The sequence below is a fragment of the Martes martes genome (assembly GCF_963455335.1).
Source record: "Martes martes genome assembly, chromosome: 2".
Lineage (NCBI taxonomy): Eukaryota > Metazoa > Chordata > Mammalia > Carnivora > Mustelidae > Martes > Martes martes.
Window position 1 is genome coordinate 57,859,834 of NC_137889.1, and position 23,263 is coordinate 57,883,096.

General features: G+C 37.8%; 1 protein-coding gene across 1 annotated transcript in view; it reads left to right on the plus strand.

The window, feature by feature from the left end:
• KIF13B (kinesin family member 13B) overlaps positions 1–23,263 on the plus strand; it is a 195,586-nt gene that overhangs the window by 16,157 nt on the left and 156,166 nt on the right. Inside the window, exon 2 of the mRNA XM_080796223.1 lies at positions 559–667. The gene's annotated coding sequence lies outside the window, so the exon portion shown is untranslated. The remainder of the gene's footprint in view (positions 1–558; positions 668–23,263) is intronic.

The window sequence follows — 23,263 nt, forward strand, 5'->3', positions numbered from 1 at the left end:
CTTGTACTTCTTTTAAATTTATTTCGAAGTAGCTAAGTCTTTTTAATGCTATTATAAATTGTTTTCTTAACTCCATTTCTGGGTTTTTTTATTGCTGGTGTATAGAAGTACAAGTGATTAGTGTATGCTGGTCTTGCTTTGTAAGACTTGTTTATTCTAATAGTTTTTAAATGGATTCCTTAGGATTTTCTATGTACAAGATGATATCATTGTAAATGGAGATAGTTTTACTTCATTCTTTTCAGTCTGGGTCCTTTTTATTTATCTTGCCTAACTGCCCTGACCAGAACTTCTAGAACAATGTTGAATAGAAAGTGTAGCCATAGAACTTCCTTGTCTTATTCCTAATATTCCAGGGTAAGCCTCTAAGGTAAACCACTAAGCATGACATTGGCTGCAGGTTTTTGTATATGTCCTTTATCAGGTTGAGAAGTTCCTTTTATTCCTAGTTTGTTGAGTGTTTTTATCATGAAGGAGTATTATGTTTTTCTCAAATGATTTTTCAGAAATAAATCACTTTAAAAATAACCATTTTCTCTGTTTCTTTTTTCTCTACAGAAATTGACTTGCATACCAAATGTGTGGTGGATGTAGATGCAAACAAGGTTATACTTAGTCCCGTAAATCCTAATCTTTCCAAAGGAGATGCCCGGTAAGTTAACAAACAGTATTATGTTCAATAGATTTCTTAAATTATTTTTTTATTTTTTAAAGATTTTTATTTATTTATTTATTTGACAGACAGAGATCACAAGTAGGCAGAGAGGCAGGCAGAGAGAGAGAGGAAGGGAAGCAGGCTCCCCGCTGAGCAGAGAGCCGGAGGGATGCGGGGCTCGGTCGCAGGACCTGGGATCATGACCTGAGCCAAAGGCAGAGGCTTTAACCCACTGAGCCACCCAGGTGCCCCATGTTCAATGGATTTCTAAATGACTGAAAACCACAATGGCTACTAAGCTGAGTTCAGCTTAGGAGATAACAAATGCTTCATTACTGTGTAGAGACATAGCTGTCGAGTCAAAGAGGCGAGGTCTGTAATATGGAATGATTAAGATTACGTGCCAGAACAAGTGTTGTAGATAGCAATTGTATCAGAAGCTCAGAGGAGAGAGCTTTAGGTTAGAAGGTAGAGTAACTGAGTAAGCCTTCTTGAAGGAGACAGTACCAGCTAGAAGATTATTAGTAAGATGTAGATGGGAAAAAGTAAGGTAGAAGAGAAGACCTTTAGGTTGTTTCTCAGTTTCGGTTGTTTTTACTTCTGCCGCTTCGAATCCTGTTAGAGCCCATTTCAGGTGCTCCTTTTTCCTCGGGGCATTCCTCCATCTTTCAGTGATTCCCTTCCTCTAAATCCCCTGTAAACTGTGGTCTGTATTACCTAACTGAATTATTATGCATTGTATTGGATTGCTGCTTGTGGCTCTGAAGTGGATTTTAAGGTCTTGGAGGGAAGAGCCTCTCTGTCAGGGGTAGAAGATGCATCACTTCTGGATTTGGGTGATAGTATGAACAAAAGGAAGGGCCAGAAAGTGTAAAGAAAGTGAATTTGGGGAAGAAACCAGAGATTCATTTGTTTTTCCTCAGCAAGCACAGGGGAGTTAATTTAATCAAACAGGCTAGGTTCAGATTACAGAAAACCTTGAAAGCCGATGAGGGAATTTGACCTATATTTTCATGGTAAGATGTCATCTTTGACAAGTTTTTTAATATGTTAAGGGAGTGGATTAGGAAAACTTGTCAGTTGGCCGTGTAGAGAGAATGGTTGCAACTGGGGAAAGACTGGCTTTTTATAGAGATCAGCTTGATTTCAGAGATGTTTTTCTACTGACCCTGGAAGTAAATTACACAAATTAGAGAGACAGTACTTTCCATGGTGCTTTGCATGAAGTAGATACTTAAACTTGTAGAAACAATGTTGTGTATGGAAATACATACAGAAGGCACTCCATAAATGTTGTTTCAGGTTGAGTCATTGAGTTGAAAGGGCGTTAGACTTGGAGTCAGAAAATCTTAAATCAAACCCGTACTTAACTATGTTGTTTTTAAGTAGTAGCTTCTAAACTAGTAGCTAGTTATTTTTAACTTTTTTGAGTCTTATCTGTATGGTATATATGCCTTACCAAACTCAAAGAAGTGTTTTCTGAAGATCAAATTATTGTTAAAATGTTTTGTAAAGTGCTCTGTAATTGTTCGGACTTACGGTCTTTGATGTAGAGCTATTTCATAAGTATCACTAGGTTATGGGTACTATCAGATATGAAGTTATTAGAGTGTAAAGGGTATAGATGTGTCAAAAATGATGCTAGGATTTCGAGCTTGCTAATTGAATGATCTGTTGTTCTGAGTATTAACTGAAATTATTAATATTGGAGGCTGTTTATTGCTCTTGGAATTTTAATTCTGGAGATTGTTGCTTTATTTGGAAATGGGTTACCTCTGAAAAACTTGGAGGCAATATCCTTTGGTAGGAAGATTGTAGGCTTTACCTGTAGACTGACTTGGATTCAAATTCTGGCTTTGCTACTTGGTAGTGTGGCCACCTACCTGTGTTCCTTATTTATAAAGTGTTTCAGTTTTCTAAGTTTTATATTGCTGTATAACCAGTTATCTTTAGAAGCTTAATGGCTTAAGGCAATAGTGATCATTTATTATCTCATGGTCTCTGTGGGCCTGGAATTCAGACAGGGATGGCTTGCCTCTGCCTCATGCTGTCTGGGGCATAGCTGGAAGACTTGAAGGTTGGGGATTGGAATCATCTGGAGAAGGGTGGGTCACCCAGATCTGGTGGTTGATGCTGCCTGTTGGCTGGAGGTGTAGCTGAGGCAGTAGGCAGAAGACCTGCTCACCATCTGGCAGGTTCCAAGGGCAGGTGTCTTGAGAGAGTGAGAAAGCCGGGTGGAAGTAGCATTGCCTTTTATGTCCTAACCTTGGGAGTGACCCAGTATCTTCTGTCATCTTTTCTTACTCAAGGCTGATCTAAAGCTCTAAACAATTTCCAGATAGAAAATACAGGCTCGTCTGTAGTGGAGGAGCATCAGTGTCATATAAGAAAAGCCTTTGGGATGGGATATGTGTTACTGTGGCTGCCCTCAGAAAATAAAATCTGCCACAAGTATGTAATAGTATCTACCTGATAAAGTTGTTGTGAGAATAAAATGACAACATGAAAGCTGAAAAATATATTTTCTTTCCTTTTGAGGTCTTTAAATCTCAGGGGTCTGTGAAAGAATTAAATAGCTGTTCTTGGTTCTATAGAGTATCTTGGATAGCTCTTTTTTCCATATGCTGCAGATACAAATTGAATATCATTCAGTGCTGTACAGGGTTCGATAAAAAACTTTAAAAAATGACAACTTCCAATAAGGTTGGTATGTTGTGGGTTTTGATGAAGTAAAGTTAAGCACAGATTTTTAAAAAACAGCTTTTATAGAGTGAAGTGTATTTAGCTTGATGAATTTTCATAAGTTGAACATAACTCCTGTAAATGACACCCAGATAAAAACCAAGAACATTGCTGGTGTACTTGCCTGACTCATTTGGAAGAACATGTGACTCTTGATCTCTGGGTTGTGAGTTCAAGCCCCACATTGGGTAGAGGTTACTAAAAAATATACATAGACTTAAAAAAAAAAAAAAGAACATTGTTAGTGTAATAAAAGATTGCCTTTTGAGAAGTGCTTTTTCTTTTAATATGCTATCAAGGTGAAAAGAGAAAATAGAAATTTTGGAATGTAGCAGTCCAGTGGTACAGGTTGGCTTCATTAAATGTGAAGAAAAATTGGAAGAAAACATAAGTTAAAACTATTTTATGTGATATGAGGTTAATTACAGTCTAGTTTGTAGAATGACTAATCCATAAAACAAGTATGTTTTATAGGAGTTATATAACGAGAGAGTTAAGAATTTAGAGTTAACATGTAAGTGATTTGAGTCATTTTAAATTAGTAGTCACGGGACGCCTGGGTGGCTCAGTTGGTTAAGCGGCTGCCTTCGGCTCAGGTCATGATCCCAGCAACCTAGGATCGAGTCCCACATTGGGCTCCTTGCTTGCCAGGGAGCCTGCTTCGCCCTCTGCCTCTGCCTGTGCTCGCTCTCTCTCTCTGACTAATAAATAAATAAAATCTTTAAAAAAAAATAAATTAGTAGTCATAAAAGCTAAAATTAATATTTTTTCTTTAAAAGCTATAAAATCCATGCTTCTAGAATAGTATCCAATTCTATTAATCTAAAACCGTGACTAATTTTATATGTATACTTTGAAAGTGGACATATGTACATTTTAAAATAATGGTTTATATACTTTTCTGATTAATTTTTATTAATTTCTGACAGTTTCATGATTTGATGTTTGTGCTTGTTAAAACTAATAGAAGCCATGGTTAAATGAGTGGGTAAACCATTTCTAGTTTAATAGCTTAATCATGAGGATTTGGGAAACATTTCTTGCTCTGCTATATATGGAATTCCAAAACTGTTCTGAAAAGTAAGATGCTTAAAAATCAGAAAACTCGTAACACAAGGCTAAGAGATTAAGAATCCTGACTTTGGAGCCAGAAATCCTGGATTGAATATCACTTTCACCACTTAACCATGTATGCTATGGAGCAGGTTACTTAATTGTCCTCTGCCTCAGTTTATTCATTGGTAAAGAGGAGATGATAATAGTTCCTTTCTGTAGGTTGTTATGACAATTAAAACAAGTTAAAATATGTAAAATGGCAGTGCCTGCTATACAATAAACCTTAAATAAATGTTAGTTATTACTTTAAATATTACTGTTAGAAATGGGTTATATTTGTGATGTTTGGTGAGCTGTAATATACTTTCATAAAGAAAGTGAAATTTTTTAAACCAAAATACATTCAGTTCAATACTAGAGTGTGCGTACTTATCAAAAAATTATCTAGTTCTAGGGGTGCCTGGGTAGCTCAGTTGTTTGGATGTCCGACTCTTGATTTCTTCGGCTCTGGTGCTGGTCTCAGGGTCATGAGATTGAGACCACTGTTGGGCTCTGCCGTGAGTTCAGAGCTTGCTTAAGATTCTCTCCCTCTCCCTCAGCCCCTCTCCCCAACCCCCCACACCACATGCCCTCTCTCAAAAATAAAAAAAAATTTAAAAAATAAGAAAAATTAGTTCTGTAAAAATTTCAGCTTTACAAAGTCAAAAACTTAATTTTATGTTTGCCCCAAGTTGATGGGGGCTCTTAAGGAATAACATGCCATGTGTTAGAGAGCTAAGACCCCTAATTTGATGTTTACAGTGAATAAAATATCAACTGACTTGGGAAACCAGGTCAAAACATTGATTTAGCATAGGGCGAGAACAAAGGGACATTTTATCAAATAGGGAAAAGATTAAGGACAAAGTCTTTCTATTTTAAGAAACTCTGGTCAAACGCTTCAGACTGATAGACTCGCATCCACCAGATCCATCTGTTTCTTACGTGTGGGGTACTAGCTACACACTCCTAGGTTTACTCTCTATTTCCTTCTGTGGCACCACACCGCTTAGACTACTAGTACAATTATATGTCTTTTTGAAATTACTTTTTTGCCCTGCATCAGTTTAGTTTTCCAGATTGGTCCTTGGGATTTTTCAGATCTTCATCAGCGACATGTTTACAAATTATCTTTTAGGGCTAAGAAATGACCAATTCATTATCTATTTTTAGTAGATTTTTGCAAGTGTAATTCTCAACATTGGAATCTTTGCATTTAGGAGCACTTTAAGTCCCTTTTGTAACTAGTTATAAATAATACCATGGTATAGAACAGTCCCCCCTCCTTTTTAAAAGTTTATTTATATAAGTAATCTCCGCACCCAGCGTGGAGCTTGAACTCACAACCCCAAGATCAAGAGTCACACACTCTTGTGACTGAGCCAGCCTGCTGTCCCTAGAACAGCCCCCTTTTAAATAGCTGAGTAAATATTTAAGCCTTATTTTGTTTGAATTAAAACAAAATTTAAACTCTGCTAAACTTTTATCCTGTAATAAATGTTAATGTTAGTTAGCCTGTCACCATTATAAGGCAAAATAGTTTCTTAGGCTAACGTTTATCTTCTGCCTTTTGCCTTATTCCCTCCCTCCTCTGCCCACAAAACAGGCCTTTCCTGCTAACTCTGGCTCAAGTTAATTGAAATCCTAATATTGATTTTTTTTAATACTAATATTGTTTTAAAAGGAAGTAAGGTGTGATTTCCTGTGGAGAGTGGCGGCTCCCATTTTATTAAGCAGTTGTGTTATAAAAGTTATATATAGGTGAATTTGGAAATGGGAATATATTTTCCCATAGGAACTGATAGTTATTTCTAGTAAAAATGGTGTTCTATTAAAAAAGTGACTAGTTTGGCCCACAACTCATGGAATCACACCTTTTAAGTTTTAGTATGCAGCAGAGGTGCTTCATGGCTACTTCCCATTTTGTCACATGTGATTATATTTATTTATAAAAGATTTTATTTATTTATGTTTTTAGGGAGAGCGAGAGAGGGAGATTAGAATCTCAGGCAGACTCCTTCCTGAGCCTGGAGACATTGGTTGCGGGGCCAGTCTCAGGACCCTGAGACCATGGCCTCAGCTGAAACCAAGAGTTGGATGCTTAACTGTCTGAGCCATCCAGGCACCCCTCTCACATGTAATTTTAAAAAAGATGTGTACTCAAGAATAGAGATTGAATAAAATTCATAATTTTTCCTCTTTATCAAGGACATCCTGAAGTGAGAAAAGACTTTTTCCTTTTTTGGCTCTGGGTGTGTGGCAGTGAAGAATGTAATGACTACTAATAACCAGTAGATTTTGGTGTCACTGTGCCAAAAGTGCCAGTTCTTTTAGCCGCCATCGTTTTTGCACCATGAGGGCTAGTATCAGCATAGTGAAAAAGGCAAATATCAGTATTATTCTGAAAGTAGTTGTTACCTCAAGAACCGTGTTGTCTTACCACACAACAATTTAAGAATCAGATTTAGGCATTATTTCACAGACTCTAAGAACTGGATTGATGTCTTTGGTTTATTTATTTTTAAATTACTTTATTGAAATGTAAAAATATGCTATATAATTCACCCCCTTTGAAGTGAACAGTTCAGTGGTTTTTATTATATTTAGAGTTGTACAGCCAGCATCATGATCCAATTTTATGACATTTTAATCATTCTGTTACTCAACTTTCTGTCTCTATAGATTTGTGATTTGCCAATTTTGACATTTCATATAAATGAAATAATACAGCACATGGTCTTCTGTGATTGGTTTCTTTTACTTAGCATAATGTGTTTGAGGTTTATCCAAGTCGCATTTATCAGTACTACATTCTTTTTATGGTGAAATAATATTTCGTTGTATTCTGTTTGGTTTATCCATTCATCAACTGATGGATATTTGTTTTTTTTCCCCACGTTTTGGCTATTATGAGTAATGCCGCTGTGAATATTTGTGTTGGTCTTTATGTGGACATATGTTTTCATTTCTCTTAGGTAGATATCTTGAAGTGGAATTGCTGGGTCATATAGTAGCTCCATGCTACTATATACTACTATATACTATATACTCCATGCTACTATATACTAACATTTTGAGGAGCTGTGAGACTTCCCAAGGCAGCCGCACCATTTTACATTCCCACCAGCAGTGTATGCAGATTCCAGTTTCTTAAGCTTTTAAGGAACTCTTCATTTACTGAAAAGGAAAAAATGGTGGTGACTCTGGCTAATTGGAGAGTGCATACCCTGCCTGAAGGCATTCAAATTACAGCTAAAAAGCAAAACAAAACATTGTGCTGTCCAAACAAAACAGGTCTTGGCCAAATTCAGCCCTTGGCTGCTGATTGGGAACCCCAGGTTCTAGTATACTTTTCTACTGAGCCGTACTTCTTGACAGGTTTTTAAAAATCGAGCAGATTTTAAAAAATAATAGTATGCAAGGGGGTTTAAAGAATAAAACACTTTTATGTTTTAACCTAAACACTTTTATGTTAGCTGATCAGGTTAACAAACCTTTACCAGTACAATTTAAGACTTCTGTGAACTTCCAGCTTTAATCCCTTTCCTCTCCACCAGTTAACCACTTTTCTGAAGTTAGTTTTTTATCTTTCCCTTGTATTTCTTTATATTTTCAATATATTTTGTATATATAAATATATATATTTATTTGTAAATTGTTTGCATACCACTGTGTGTAAGCAAGTGAATTTTTTCTAGTAAAAGGTCAATTATGTGACTTAAAAATTAACTACTTATATAGTATAATGCCTGATATTTATTAATTAATTTATTTAAAGCATGGGGACAGGACCTGTGAGCAGGAAAAGCTGCCTAATGCCTGATTCTTAAAAGCTATAAAAAAAAAAAGATCCCGAGTTCATCTTGGGGAGGAAAGCTAAATGTTGGTATTTTACCAAATATCCTGTTCCTCCTTTCTTCCTTCTGAAAAAACCAACCCAAAACAAAAGCTTTTCTCTCCTCATCTGTTGTTTGTAGTGACTTCCAAGCAAGAGAAGCAGTGAAATTGTTTTAGTGTCCTTCCAACTCTTTGAGGAGACTATGGATCAGTGAGCTGTGCGCACTGAGAGGTGCTGCTTTAAACACCAGAACTGAAACCTAAAAGGGAAGGAAATTCTCAGGAAAAATTGCATTGTTCCGTCCCTAGGTCCGTTAATCCACTTTCCTCTTTAGTTCTGTGTTTTCTGTCATTTGTGAGTGTGTGTGTATGTAACAGGATAAGAGTTAATACATTGACTTGGGAGTCTCTCTTACAATTCTTTTTTACCCTGCCCCACCAACTGTAAGATTTTAAGGTGAGAGTTTTCTGAAGGAGAAAACATTTGAGAGTTGGACTTCAAGACCTTAATGAATCTGAACACTGATTTCTTTGGTATTATGTGAGATGGCCAGTTCTTTAGTACATGTAGGAAAGTCTCTTCAACATGGATGGAACTAGCCATAAATGGTACAGATATGCAGAGTTTTTCTGTTTTATAGTAAAGCTGTGGTGCTTCCCTCTTTTTCCCATATGATCATGTTTAACCTAAAGTTTAATTGATATATATGAAGATGATAACTGCCAGTGTAGTGAGAATAATATCTGAGATGTTGATCTCAACCAGTACTGGTAAGGTCGTTAAAGTTCTTTTTATTCCTTCTTATTTTATACTAGACATCAAGTTCGTCAAGTCATTAGTAGTTAACATGAGCAAAGCACGCTCAGGCCCTTCTTTGGAGGTTCGTAGTACTCTGATTCTGGTAGAAGAATGAATATATGCAGATATATTCAAATATGCAGAGTTTAGTGAGGCTGACACATGCACATACATTTCTCTTGCAAATGTACTGAGTAATGCCGCTAACTGCTTTGAAATAGCAGAAGTCATTTTCAGAGTAATTCCTTGTTAGTGGAAGGCATCATTAGGTCATATTAGATAATGACTTTTAAAATTTCTCTACTGCTATATGGATACTAATTTAAGTAAAGATTTTAATTGAAGGAAGTCATGCAAAATGTAATTATGGTATGTACAATAGACCTGTTTGTTCTCTCTGCTGTGAAATGACTTGAGTGAGGCTAATAATTCTGCCCAAATAAAATTTACTCCTCTGGAGAACAGTATGTGGTATGTTTTAATTTCATAAAGAGGCTCTTCCTTGGGGGAGCCTGTCTACCCTGATTATGTCAGAGTAAAGAGGGGGAAGTATTGTTCAGTATACTCAGAAATTTTAGATGATTTTCCCCCCTTAAAAAATACAATGACCGGGGCACCTGGGTGGCTCAGTGGGTTAAAGCCTCTGCCTTCGGCTCAGGTCATGGTCCCGGGGTCCTGGGATCGAGCCCCACATCGGGCTCTCTGCTCAGCGGGGAGCCTGCTTCCCTTCCTCTCTGCCTGCCTCTCTGCCTGCTTGTGATCTCGGTCTGTCAAATAAATAAATAAAATCTTTAAAAAAAAAAAAAACAATGACCATTGAGTGTATAAATCTTATACTACTTTTGCTTTTGAATATAGTTGTGAAAATGAATCATGGAAACTCTTAAAAGCTAAAAAGATAATAAAAGATTGTATTCATGTCTTTGCATGGTTAACAGTAGTAAATAATCAAATAACAATAAATGTGTGTTTTTCCGCATTTACCAGCAAAGGCTAGTAGAGTGCCAAAATGAACTGTGTGATAGTTTGTTAGTAAACCTGTCTGAACGAAAATTAGATTATCATAGTTGAATTGGTGATTTTTTAGCGTTGTCATTGGCTATATCAATATTATCTCATTCTTTTATTGGTACAGCAATATGAAGAAATAAACTTTTTTCTTTAAATACCAGAATAGAGTGTGTCTGTCTCTGAGCCCGAAATACTACTTGTTTACTGCCATTTGATACAATAAAGACTCAGAGTTACTGGGCATGATTAGTTACTAGATTAAGTTATTTTTTTTTTAAGATTTTATCTATTTATTTGACTGAGAGAGAGAGGGATCACAAGTAGGCAGAGAGGCAGACAGAGAGAGAGGGAGAAGCAGGCTCCCTGCTGGGCAGAGAGCCTAATGAGGGGGCTCAATCCCAGACCCTGAGATCATGACCTGAGCTGAGGGCAGAGGCTTAACCCACCGAGCCACCCAGGTGCCCCTAGATTAAGTTATGGTTAATAGGAAGGGCGCCTGGGTCGCTTGGCTGGTTAAGCATCTCCCTTTGGCTCAGGTCATGATCCCAGTGTCCTGGGATTGATCCCTGTGTTGGGCACCTTGCTCAGTCTGCTATTTCCTTTCCCATATGTGGCTCCCCCAGTCTTGCTCATGCTCCCCCTCTCTCTTCCTTTCTCCCTCTCTTATCCTCTCACCTCTCAGTCTCTCAGATAAATAAAACCCTTTTTAAAAAGTTATGGTTAATAGGAATTGAATGTTTTGAATTTACCCAGAATTCTGGATTCAGCATAAAATTATGAGATAATATATGGTATATTAGGTATCTAACTTCAAATAAAGTTTAGGTAAAACTATCTAGTTGTACCTATTGAGGTGTTTAAAATTGTCTTTGTTTTTTTGTTTGGCAGTGCTTTTTTTCTTAAGGGTTCTTTGTCTCAATATCTAGTGTAGGAGTTGTTGCTAATATAAACTAGATATTGTATAAGAAACTAGACTTCTCTTTTAAAGAGAAGGTAGCAGTGCTCCCTGAGGAAGTGTCACATGAGAGACCACTCTAACCCCCAAAATTGCTGTATCACAATACCTTAGGAATCTTTATGATCCGTTCAACAGTTGAACATCAGCTCTTTGCCAGGTATCAAGCTAAGAGTTAGGATAATCTTTATTAATCCTTAGTTCATTACATTGTGGTCAAATTATTTTTAGCACAGAATGTCTGTAAACATACTAGTAGAACAAAAAACAAAGCAAAACAGAAAACTGAAGAGTGGAGAAGTTGAATTAGTCTCTTGTGGACTTTGTAAGGTTAGATTTTTGCAGAGTCAGGTTTGAAATGATTCTATTGTGTACTTTTGAGCATTGTGCATTTTTTTAATGAGAGTGATATTTAGCTAACATGAAAATGATTTCTTTTGAAAATTAGTAGCTTAGGGTTCTGGAGCCCTTTTTCTTTCTTCCTAAGTTTGTTAAAAGAGTGTCTTATATGATGGTGAATTTTACTGTTGCTTTACTTTGATCAAATCTCATTTATATGTATTTATAATTAAATAAAAACCTCAATGGATTGGGTCCTAATTAAGAGCAATGATGAATTTTTATCTTCCTGTTTTGGCCTATATATGAAACAAGTCAATTATCCTTTGTTTTGCATTTAGGGAAACAGAAATAGAATTTACATAAAGATCATTGAGTAAGTAAAAATTGGATTTGCCATTTAATTTTTAAAAACTGTGTTATCGGGGTGCCTGGATGGCTCAATCAGTTAGGCGTCTGCCTTCAGCTCAGGTCATGGTCTCAGGGTCCTGGGATCGAGCCCCAGTAGGCTCCCTGCTTAGTGGGGAGTCTGCTTCTCTGTCTGCCTTCCCTACCCCCAACTTGTGTGCATACACATTCGCTCTCTTTCTTTCAAATAAATAAAATTAAAAAAAAAAAACTTTTTGTTATGGAGATTTTATTTTTAATTTTTTTAAAAAATATTTTCTTGATCTGTCAGGGAGAAAGAGGGAGAGAGCACGGCAGGGGGAGGAGTGGCAGACAGAGGGAGAAGTAGGTTCCCTGCCGAGCAAGGAGCCAGATGTGGGACTTGATCCCAGGACTCTGGGATCATGACCTGAGCCGAAGGCAAACGCGTAACTGGCTAAGCCACCCAGGCGTCCCTATTATAGAGTTTTTAAAACATACACCAAAGTAGACAGGATATAGTATAACGAACCCCTATGTGCCTGTCACTCAGCTTCCGAAACTATTAACCCATGGGTAATATGGTCGTGACCACATCTTCAACTCTTTCCGCTTTCCTCTTTTCCTATATTAGTTTGAAGTAAATCCAGTTTTAACCACAGATATTTTAATGTATATTTTACAATTTTTTAACAATTGCCTCAACACCATTAGTACACCTAGAAAATTAACAATAGATATGTAAAGCATCAAATTTTCAGTGTTTACATGTCTAATTATCTGATAAAGTTTTTTCCCGTACAGTTTGTTTTGAATAGCATATAAATACGGTCTCTACATTGCGATTGGATTATTTATCTTTTGATTTGTTGCTCCCTCAGTTGTTGAAGAAATTCAGTCACTTGTTCTGTAGATAGATTAGTAGGTGAATTTATTACAGAGGATGTGTTATTCTTAGTTAGATGCCAAATCACGCTGATTTTTCTGGTATTTTTATCCCAACATTCTTTTCCTCTCTCTGACATTACCCTAGTTAAGGACCATAATTGCCTTCTGTTTAGATTACAACATAGCTTTTAACTGATTTCTGGAACCCACTAATACCAGTCTGATCTTCCTTCAAGACTGCTTCTCCGTCCTGTAATCTAGAATATTTTGAATTGAGAGCATTTATTATTTCTAGTACTTAAGCACTGTCACTGCCTAGGTGACATCTTTTATGTTTGTCCTGCCCTGTTTTCCAGTGCTTGTATTGTTTAGTGTTTTCTTGTGTGTTTTGAGGCCTCCTCCCCTTTTAGACTGGCTACTAGAAAGCTGAGACCACTTTTTTTCTTTGTTGTCACTTACAGTGCTTTCCACGCAAAGGTGCTCAGAGATTGGCTCTTGATTGATTATAGCTGTTGTATTAGTGCTTGTTCTCAAAAGTCCCTCATTCTGATATTTTCCTCGGTTAGTAGTTGGAAGAGTGATTTATGAGGCTGGGAGTTAGATTTTACAAAGAGTATTTCTCAAGACAACGGTAGAGCCTGATGAGCCGTCTCGATCCGCTCTACCATATGGAGGCTGTTTTCTAGCATCCTTGCCCACTAGATACAGTCACTTGTTTACTCCCCTAGCACCATGGCTTTTGTTTTATTTTTGTCATTTTGACAACAACCTTTTGTTTCAGTGCTGTTTCATTATAGTTGTGTACTGTTTCCTAGTGATCTAATATTAGGATCATACTGAAGGATGAGTTTCCTTTGGGAAGAATTTCCTAAAGATTAAGTAACTCTGTTTCTAATAAATAGGTTTTGCAAACTGGGGGGCCATAGGAGTATGTTTTGTTTGGCTTGCAGTTTCAGTGTTTAAAAATCAGGAAGTTTCATATGAAAATTCAGATTTGCAGTTTTTCTTAAACAGCCTGAAAATCTGGCAACACTGGGCTTATTTCCTCCTTTGACAAGGTCATGAGCTCTCAGGTCCCCAGCTGGTCAGCTCCCTCATTTATGTTATTTACCTGGCCCCTGTGGACCTTTCCATTTATAACCCTTGGTGTAGATTTTTATTGGCTTCAGTCACAAAACACATTCTTTCCTGACCTTTGCCCAGGGTTTTGGGGCTCACATTACTTTTGGAGACTCTCAGTTGTTGCATTCTGAGTATGTCATGTTCTCAGTTTTTCTTTAGTTCATTAAGTTTAGCCATATGAATTCCATAATTGTTGACATGACTTTATAAATTATTACATGTTCAACTTAATATGTTAACATTAATTTGTAAAAATATGAAACAGTACTACTTTCACTAAATACATAGTTACATTTATATATTTTTGTTTTGGAGGACAGTTATTTTTCTTAAAAATATTAATTATGCTAACATGTAATCTTGCTATTTTTAAATGAATTATTAAAATATTTTAAAAATTTCTCAACTTTAGTTTGTCATTCAAAAAATTTTCCATGGGCTGTAATCCATATAATAAAATGTTCTTTAGGGTCCTTGTAATATTTAAGAATGTAAAGGAGTCTTGATACCAAAAAGTTTGAGAATCTCTGATCCTAAAATATAATGTAAATTAAAATTGTCTGGTACTCACCAAATTGTCAGGTAAATTAATTTAATTGTCAGGTAAATTAAAATTGTCTGATATACTTACCAAAATTTTAGAACATAATTATTTTTCCCCTTCTAAGCAGTATCCTATAAATGGGTAAATTATCTCTAGGTCCCTGCAAAAGCCTATTTAACCTGTGGTATTTCTGAAGTGTATAGCACTATTTAACTAAGACATTCTAAGCAAATAATTCTTTTATTCAAGAGTTCCAGGTTAGCAATCCCAAGAAATCTAACCCTCTCTCTTGGGTTAAGGGGTTCGTTCTAAGTTCTTCTGATTGTTCTCTTGCTCTTGATAGGGTTTGCTGGGTAAACAGTGGGAAGAGCATTTGAAAAACTAAGATGTAATTTTTTGTGATTTGTGATTTTTTTGGAGGGCTTTCAAATGAGATTCAGATGCTGGAGGGGTAAGAGAATGGGCAGTTTTGGGGGTGCCTGGGTGGCTCAGCCAGTTAAGCATCTGCCTTCACCTCAGGTCATGATCCCAGACTCCTGGGATTGAGCCCTGGGTCTGGCTCCCTGCTTGGTGAGGGGGGGGCCTGCTTCTCCCTCTCCCACTACCCCTGCTCATGCTCTTTCTCTCTCAAATAAATAAATAAAGTCTTTAAAAAAAAGAGAGAATGGGAAGTTGTGGAGAAGAAAATTGGGATTTCTTAAAGACTGGAGGGATTTGAAATAATCCTACTTCTTTCCCTTTGAGGAGTGGACAGCCTGGAAAAGAAGGTGGGATGCCACAACTTCCTGAAGTTTCTCCTTTTCCCTCTGCTTTCCATCTATCAGTCACCCATTACTTGTCCCCAGCAGAGGATCCAGGAGGGAATCTTTTTCCCTCTCTCTCCACTTTGGTGTACTCTCTTCCATCATTACAGAGTTCTCACCTTATATTACTGGAGTAGTACAACAGCGAAAGCAAGATAGGGGTGGAGAAGAGGAACTCCTTTGCTCTTGCTGTGGTGAGATAGACAGGAAGGTAGGCTGTACAGAGAAACATTCTCAGCAGCTGTTAGAGGGCAGGGGAATTCCCAGACCAGTTCAATTGGGCAGCTGTCCAAGTAGGACAGTACGTGCACTCCTGACACACGTATGTTTTTATTCTCTAGTTGCAAACACATACCTTGTCCTTCCAACGTTTTTTAGATCCCTTTGGGTTAGGATTGAAACTTATCCAATTACTTTACAGTTCAAAGGATTTCTAGGTATAGAGTATCTGTAGGTGTTAGTATCTAGCATAGGGCTGGGCTTGCAAAGGCCCAAGCAATACTTTTAGATAGAAAAAAATTATGTATATTGTCCTCTTACCCTAAGAGGAAAGTGGAAAGTCTTCAGCCTAACCTCATACAGGCTTCTTCATGGGGTGGTATTGGGACAGGTTCTAAAAGTCTTACAAGAGTATATGTAGGGGGACACCTGGGTGGCTCAGTCGGTTGGGCCGCTGCCTTCAGCTCTGGTCATGATCCCGGGGTCCTGGGATCGAGTCCCGCATTGTGCTCCTTGTACAGCGGGGAGCCTGCTTCTCTCTCTGCCTCTGCCTGCCACTCTGCCTACTTCTGCTCTCTCTATGACAAATAAATAAATAAAATCTTAAAAAAAAAAAAAAGAGTATATGTAGGGACGCCTGGGTGGCTCAGTGGGTTAAAGCTTCTGCCTTCAGCTGGGGTCATGTCCCAGGGTCTTGGGATCAAGCCCCACATGGAGACACTGCTCTGCGGGGAGCCTGCTTCCTCCTCTCTCTCTCTGCCTGTCTCTCTGCCTACTTGTGATCTCTGTCTGTCAAATAAATAAATAAAATCTTTAAAAGAAAAAAAGAGTATGTATGGAAAAGACAAGCTTAGATGCATTTTAACTGTAGTGCTTATTATTGGAGGGACTTCCGCCTGCAGTTCCCAGTGCCTAAGGAGGGCTAATTCTGCTGGCTTTCTTGGTGTCTGCTGTACCTTTCAAGAAGGAGCTCCTCTGGGAGTGAGATTCTCAGGATAGTTCTCTTCTTCACAATGGGTTATGTGAAATTCTGTGTCTACTAGGATGTTAAAGAAGACAGAGAAGGCAAGAAAGGAGTATATATTAAAAGTGATGTGAAGAAAGCAAGAAACCTTTTTTTTTTTTAAAAGATATTTTTTATTTATTTGACAGAGAGAGAGAGAGAGAGAGGTTACAAGTAGGCAGAGAGGGAGGGGGAAGCAGGCTCCCTGCTGAGCAGAGAGCCCCATGCGGGGCTCGATCCCAGGACCCTGGAATCATGACCCGAGCCGAAAGCAGAGGCTTTAACCCACTGAGCCACCCAGGCGCCCCAGCAAGAAACCTTTGACAAAAAAAAATTCTCCTTTCTGTCAACAAGATGGATTTATTTGATTTATAAACTTGCATGTTTAAAAATTTATAACAATTAGACAAAAAAACTTAAAAATATTCCTAAATAGAAAGATTGATAACTGTAAAGATTTCAGATGTCAGCAGAATGTAGTCACTGTGAGGGCGAAAAGGATTTTTATTTTCAGTCAGAAATACAGTAATTCAAGTTTCAGTATATGATATTGGTTGGGTCTTTTGTGTGTGTGTGTGTGTTTTGTTTTTAGAGAGGGAGAGAGAGCGGGGTGGTGGGGCAGAGGGAGGTGGGGGCAGGGGAGAGAGAGAGAGAATATTTTATTCAAGGCAGGCCTCAGTCTCACAACCCTGAGATCATGACCTGAGCCAAGATCGGGAGTCAGATGCTTAACCGATACTTAAGTGGAACCTTGCAGATTTTTTGGAAGTTGAATTTGTCATGTATAAGCTCTTTGGATTGGAGTTCTTTGTTTTGCAGCCTTGGACTTTTATAGTAATTTTATGCAATAATACCTGTATATCTAAATCTCCATTAAGGCAAACCTTTTCCTTTTTATTTCTTAGATGTTACAAACTTTAAAAAAATTACTAAGTGTTTTACAAAATAAATTTTACCCTATGAAATGAGAACCATCATAAGAATCTGCAGAGTAGCTACACTTTATATTGTACTTTATTATTTTGTTTTATTTACATATTCTTCAGTGTAGAAAATTGTGTGGCTTGTTGTTTTGGTCATACGTCACAGACTTCCTTGCTCAACTTTAGTCTCATCAAATATTACCACAACAGAAACCCCATGTGTAAGCAGAATCTTTGCCTGTTTAGTTATTACTCCCACTTAGTCACTCAGTCAGTCATGGCTACCCTTGTAGTCTGCTCTCCTCTTTGGGGGATTGGAAATTGCAATATAATGGAAGGAACCAGACACCGTCTACTCATTTGGTACTATTTCACATTAGTCATTCTAATTAAGTTATGTAAGTAGTACAGGAAACCCCTATTGTGTGAAAATCCTTTCCTTGAAAGTTTGATTTATTAGGACTGAACCTATATGCTTGTCTTTATCCACTTACATCCGGAAGGATGCTTAAAAGTAGCATTCTGGGACAAAGGCTGGATCAAGATTAAGTTTTACCTTGGCACTGAACTAAGGCCTTGTCATTTCCATAAGCTTCAGAGGTTTTCTGACTCCACTTTCGCCTTAGTCTTCTGTATCAGGCATCTCTGATGTGCCGCCTCTGATCTTCCTGGCCTCACTCTCCCCAGGGCCTTTGATAACGTTGTAGCCCTGGTCATTGCCAGCTCAAGCTGGATCCTGACCAACTTCATGTGGATATAATCTGACACCTCATTGCCTCCCTCCCCTCCCCCGCTTCCCTGGGACTGTGCTTTGTGATAAGCCTTAGGTTTTGCTTTCTGAGGAATCCACACCAAGAACATCCATTTTGTATGCCCTTGCTCTATGTACTAATGGGTTCTCTTGATTATATATTAAGGTGACTGTCAGTTGGTCTGATGTACTTTGGCCTGACCTGGCACTAATAATAAAGACCTGAACTTAAAAATTAGGAAGAGGATAAGTTTGTTCTTCATAGAGTGGATTAATTTTTGATTTATCAACCTCATAAGAATTAGCAATGGTCTAGGATTGAGGTGCTGCCAGTAGAGTTTAACCATCATCATTGCTTATAAGGATAGGAAAAGGCGAGACTTGGTTGAAGAGCATCTGAGAAGTATGACTCAGACTACACTTTGAGTTCTGGGTCTACCATTTACCAGCTATGTGACTTTGAAAGTTTCCTTCACCTCCCTGAGCTTCAGTTTCCTTTTCTGTAAAATGGAGGTGGATATAACGTGGAACTTTTAAGAATCGTAGGGTCATAAATGAGTTATTTATATAAGAAGCCCAGCACAGGGGCACCTGGGTGGCTCTGTCAGTTAAGCGTCTGCCTTTGGCTCAGGTCATGATCCTGGGGTCCTGGAAATAGAGCCCTGCATCAGGCTCCCTGCTCAGTGGGGAGCATGTTTCTTCCTCTGCACTTCCCCTCCACTTGTGCTCTCTCACTCTGTCTGACTCTCTCTCTGTCAAACAATTAAGTAAAATCTTAAAAATAAAATAAAATAAAATGCCCGGCACATAGTATGTTAGTAAATGGTAGCTGCTGTTGTTATTCCTTGATTTGTTTATTTTGATCAGCTTTATAAAATTTTATTTATTGAAATATGTCATCTATTTTTAAAAATATTTTATTTATTTATTTGAGAGAGACAGAGAGAGAGAGAGCATGAGAGGGGAGGTCAGAGGGAGAAGCAGACTCCCATGGAGCTAGGAGCCTGATGTGGGGCTCCATCTCAGGACTCCGGGATCATAACCTGAGCCGAAGGCAGTCGCTTAACCAACTGACCCACCCAGATGCCCGAAATATGTCATATTTTAAGTAATTTTTTTTCAAGCAACACTGGCACATGCTAGATAACTCAGTAAATATTTATTGGCTGGGTTAAACATGTAGTAAATTATCGTATCATGTTCCTAATAACAAATAATGCCCTTTTGCTTTTAAATGGTAATAATCTTAGATGATTTAAGCTGTACTTTTTAGTTTCTTAACCCTTCAGATAGCAACTATAAGACGTTTATTTCAGGGATTGTGGGTTTCCTTTGAAGTGTAAATGATTTGCATACTATTTCTCAGAGTTAGCTTTCTTGTTCTGGTCAGAGCGCTATTATTGTTATGGTAAAAGGAACTCAGTGGTCAAGGTCTTTGAACACTTAGAAGGTGTGAGAAATATAGGGACAGCTAGTACAGAGTTCTTGGAAATACGAAGAGTGAATAAAATTTAGTTTTTGAATCTTCTGATTGATGATAAATAGCACTTATTTATAGGCAGTATTATTGCTCATAGTGTGTTAGATCTTTTGCAAGATTTTTACCTGTAAGTACAACAAAAGTACCTACAACAAAAGATACAGGCACCATCTTTTCTCTTAATTTTCAGGAGGGGAATGAGGCAGTAGGACTTCCCAGGATCACACAATTAGTAAGTGGCAGAGCTGGAATCTAAACTGAGGTCTGCTGAGCTCATTCTTTCAAAGCCAGACAGCTCACTGCTTCTGATTGCCTTCTAAGATCTTACAGAAGTTTCTTCTGGATTTGTAAACATTTGAAAAATTATAATTGGTTAATTCAGATTAGAGCAAAACTATAGGCATTCAACAGTTACTGATTGATAGTTAATATATGCAACCCTGGCAAGGTGCCTGATAAGGGAAAGGTAAATAGGACATGCTCGTATTAATTAATTAACTAATTAATTATTCTTTAAGTAGGCTCCGCATCTAGCATGGAGCCCATGAGACTTGAGCCCACAACCCTGAGGTCAACTGAGTCACTTAGGAGACCCTACATGCTCTCTTTAAAAAAATTTTTAGGGGCGCCTGGGTGGCTCAGTGGGTTAAACCTCTGCCTTCGGCTCGGGTCGTGGTCTCAGGGTCCTCGGATCGAGCCCCACATCGGGCTCTCTGCTCAGCGGGGAGCCTGCTTCTCCCTCTCTCTCTGCCTGCTGCTCTGCCTACTTGTGATTCTCTCTCTCTCTCTGTCAAATAAATAAAATAAAATCTTTTAAAAAAATTTTTTTAAATAAACTTTTAATTTTGAAATAGTTTTAAACTTACAGAAAAATTACCAAGCTACTACAGAGAGTTCCTCTGTATACCCCTCACCCAGTTTCTTTTATTGTTTATTTTTTTCGTTTATTCAGCAAATATTTATTGAATGCCTACTGTGTGCCAAGCATTGTTGTAGGTGCTAGGGATACAGCAGTGAATAAAAGAAAGTATCCTGGTCTCATGAAATTTACATTTTCAAGGAATGAATTCATTTGGGGACTAAGGATTGGAATAGCAAGGTGCAAAAGAAAGACTTGTCCAAGATACAACGAGAACATACATACATTTCTCCCTCCCTCTCTCTCTTTTTCTCTCTCTTTCTCCCTCCTTTTCTTCCTTTCTTCCTTTCTCCCTCCCTTTCCTCCCTATTTCCTTCCTTTCTTTCCTTCTTTCCTCCTTCCACCCCTCCCTCCCTCCCTCCCTCCCTCCCTTCCTCCCTTCCCTCCAGAACTTTTAATTTCAAAGCTTAAGTCATCTGGGATTTGTTGAAAATGTTTTACTTTTTATCTGGCTTTACTTTTCTCTTATCAGACTGAATATTCTTAGTCTTTTGTTTGATTATTCCTTTGTAATCTAAACAGCTCTTTTATTTTTATTTCTTCAACATTTTACTTTATTATTTTTAAAAAATTTAGTTGACACACAGTGTTACTTTAGTTTCATATATGCAACATAGTGATTTGACAAGTTTATACATTATGCTGTGCTCACCACAAGTGTAGCTACCATCTGTCACCTTACAAAGCTGTTACAACACCATTGACTCTATTCCCTGTGCTGTGCCTTTTACTCCTGTTACTTATTCATTCCATAACTGCCTGTATGTCCCACTCCCCTTCACCCATTTTGCTCATTTCCCCACCCCTTCCCACATGGCAACGTGTGTTCTCTGTATTTATGGGTCTGTTTCTGCTTTTTGTTTGTTTGCTCATTTGCTTTTTAGATTCCACATGTAAGTAAAATCATGTCTTTCTCTGACTTTTTTTTTTTTAAAGAAACTCACATTTTGAAGTTAGGGAAATCCATTTATCCATTCATTACTTCATTCAGTACCTGTTTTTTGAGTGACCTCTGTGTCTGTCAGGATGATAGTGACCCTAGGAAAACGATGAGCAAAAGGAAATTTGGTTCCAGGTTCATGCAGCTTTTTAGTCTGGCAGGAGTATTATGAACTACCATTTTGGTTGTTTATAATCAGATTAGATATAATCACCTAGGATTAGAGCTAGGTGATTGCTTATAAGCATTCTCTGCCCACCCCACCCCCCCACCAGGGGGAATGTTACCATGAAATTCTGACTGAATTCTGCTACATATTTATTAATAGGCAGGCACAACATTAGTCAGACAACCTGTTCCTCTAAGCTCAGTGAAGTCAACAGCTTTCAGTTAAGCATCTTGTTATCTGAAAAAGCATCTTGCAAGAAAATTTCCCTTGAGACAAATATAGTAGGATTTGGTACCTCCTAGTTAGAATTATGTGACTGAATCTGAATTCAGGTCAGGCTAGAGCCCTAGGCCAAGAACACTGTTCTTGTTCCCACTGTTCCCACGGCATAGGACACTAGATTTGTGAGTCCTATACTTTGTTCTCCTAAGAATGGAGGTACCTATATAATATTTCTAGTCAGTCTCCATAGTTTTAACACAATGCATTTTATCAGTGAAAAATTGTGACGTTCCTTGTCTTGATTAACAAATCCTCTAGTGCTGATCACAAAAAAGGTAGCTGAAGCCATGTTAAATCTGTGTCTAGAGCAGAAATTCTTAACCCCTTTTGCCATGAACTCCGTTGGCAGTCTGATAAAGTCTGTGACCTTTTTAAAATAATCTTTCAAAAGCATAAAATGTGAAAGATTACAAAGGAAACCAAATGTGGTGAAATATAGTTATTAGAAAATATTTTTAAAGACGTGATACAGTAATATGTGCTCATTTATTACTGTATTAATGAACGAGATCCAGTGTTGGGAATAATTGCTGCTTTAATTACATAGTTGTGACAAATGTAAATGCAAGATACTTGCAACAGTTGAAATGTTACTTGAGGGCTGCCTGGCTGGCTCAGTCAGTGAAGCATGCAACTGTTGACCTTGGGGTTGTGATTTGGAGCCCCAGGTTGGGTATGGAGTTTACTTAAATAGAAATAAATTTTTTAAAAAAAGAAATGTGACATGAAAATAGGTGTGATTTTATAGGTGACAAAGTCACTGCTAATACTATAATTTACTACCTACATTAGTAATTGAGGGTAATCACTAAACTTCAGTTAGAAGCTCATCTGTCTTGGGGTGCCTCGGTGGCTCAGTGGGTTAAAGCCTCTGTCTTTGGCTCAGGTCATGATCCCAGGGTCCTGGGGTCGAGCCCCACATCGGGCTCTCTGCTCAGCAGGAAGCCTGCTTTCTCCTCTCTCTCTCTCTGCTTGCCTCTCTGCCTACTTGTGGTCTCTGTCAAATAAATAAATAAATTCTTTAAAAAAAAAAAAAGAGAAGCTCATCTGTTTTCATAGATGCCGATTCATTCTATCCAGTTTAAGATTCCCTACTCTAGTGTGTGCATTCTTGATTAGAATCGCTCATATGCTACCTCATTATCCCTGGAGTGTATATTCTTGATTAGGATATCCAGTGCTAGTTATCCTTACATGTGGATTCAAACTAACACTTGCATTTATCATCATTTTCCTTTTTTTGGGTATAATTTAGTAGGGATGATGATATTGTACAAATAATACAGTCTAAGGAGTTCCATAAGGGAGAACTATGAAGTGCTATGGGATCAGGATGAGTATTTTTAAATAAAGACGAGGATCTTGTCTAAAATAGAGGCAATATGATAAGATGATCTAGGTAAACATGAATATAGTGATGT